A 1,661-nucleotide genomic window follows, 5' to 3' on the forward strand; every position below is an offset into this window, starting at 1 on the left:
CCCGTGCTGCTCCCCTGCCTCGGCCTCGCGCGAGCGCCCCCACCCCCGGAACCCCGTCCCGCGCCGTTCGCCGCCTCAGCCGGTGCCCCGCTGCTGCAGTGGCCCCGTGCTCCCCCGCCCCTCTCCGTCGACGCCCCGGCTCCGGCCGCTACGGCCGGCGTCTTCCCTGGCCGGCACCCTGCTGCGCTGGGTCAGGGGCTAGTCCGCTAACAGGCGCCCCGTAGCCCCTTGCACCCGTGCGCCCATGCGCCCACACCCATTAAGGCCCTCGGTGGGCCAATGGCAGTGGGGGCCCGCCCTGGAACGTTTTAGAAAAAAATAATATTAAATAAATAAATAAATAAATAATAACTAAAATAATTAAAATATTAATTAATTAAGTTAATTAATCCTGATTAGATTAACCTAATCACTAATTAAATTAACTAATCTGTAATTAACCTAAACAGAGAATGACAGGTGGGTCCCACTGGACCCACACGTCAGGTTGACCAGGTCAATGGTTAACGTTGACTGCTGACATCACTCTGATGTCATGCTGACGTCATCATTTACTATTCTGGATAATGTTGGATTAAATAATTAATTGAATTCCAGAAATTAATAAAATCTTTAGAAAATCATATCTTTTAATCCGTAACCCGGATTAAAATATTTTCAACATGAAAGTTGCTCATGGCGACGAGAGGAATCCGGATGCACAGTCCGTTCGTCCGACACACACCCCTAACCTATCGAACTTGCAACTTTCCCCCTGCGGCTCCTCTGCCTGAAAACACGAAACACCGGGGATATTTTCCCAGATTCCCCCCTTAACCGGTACCACCTCATACCACGTTAGGGCACGCCTAGCATCGTTACTTGTCTTGTCGTGCATCGATATGCATCTGTTTACATGGTATTCATTGTTTCTTCCCCCTCTTCTCTCCGGTAGACTACGAGACCGACGCTGCTGCTGCCCAGTTCGAGTACGGAGTTGACGACCCCTCTCTCTTGCCAGAGCAACCAGGCAAGCCCCCCCTTGATCACCAGATATCGCCTATTCTACTCTATACTGCTTGCATTAGAGTAGTGTAGCATGTTACTGCTTTCTATTATACCTATCCTGATGCATAGCCTGTCCTTGTTACTACTATTGTTACCTTTACCTGCAATCCTATATGCTTAGTATAGGATGCTAGTATTTTCATCTGTGGCCCTACATTCTTGTCCGTCTGCTGTGCTATACTATCGGGCCGTGATCACTCGGGAGGTGATCACGGGTATATACTATATACGTTATACATGATACATGTGGTGACCAAAGACGGGTCGGCTGGTGGAGCACCCGCGAGTGGATCTTTGTGGCGGAGCGACAGGGCAGGTTGAGACCGCCTAGGAGAGAGGTGGGCCTGGCCCTGTTCGGCGTTCGCGGATATTTAACATGCTTAACGAGATCTTGGTATTTGATCTGAGTTGGCTACGAGCCTATACGCACTAACCAACTACGTGGGAAAGATATGGGCACTCGACATCGTGGTATCAGCCGAAGCACTTCGTGACGTCAGCGACTGAGCGGCGCGCGCCGAATTGGACTGGAATGCCACTAGGCTAGGTCTGCTTTCGGCCGCCCTCGCAACATGCAGGTGTGTTCAGGGTGATGGGCCCAGACCCCTGGGCGC

This window comes from Triticum dicoccoides, chromosome 5A (genome assembly GCF_002162155.2).
Source record: "Triticum dicoccoides isolate Atlit2015 ecotype Zavitan chromosome 5A, WEW_v2.0, whole genome shotgun sequence".
Taxonomy (NCBI): Eukaryota; Viridiplantae; Streptophyta; class Magnoliopsida; order Poales; family Poaceae; genus Triticum; species Triticum dicoccoides.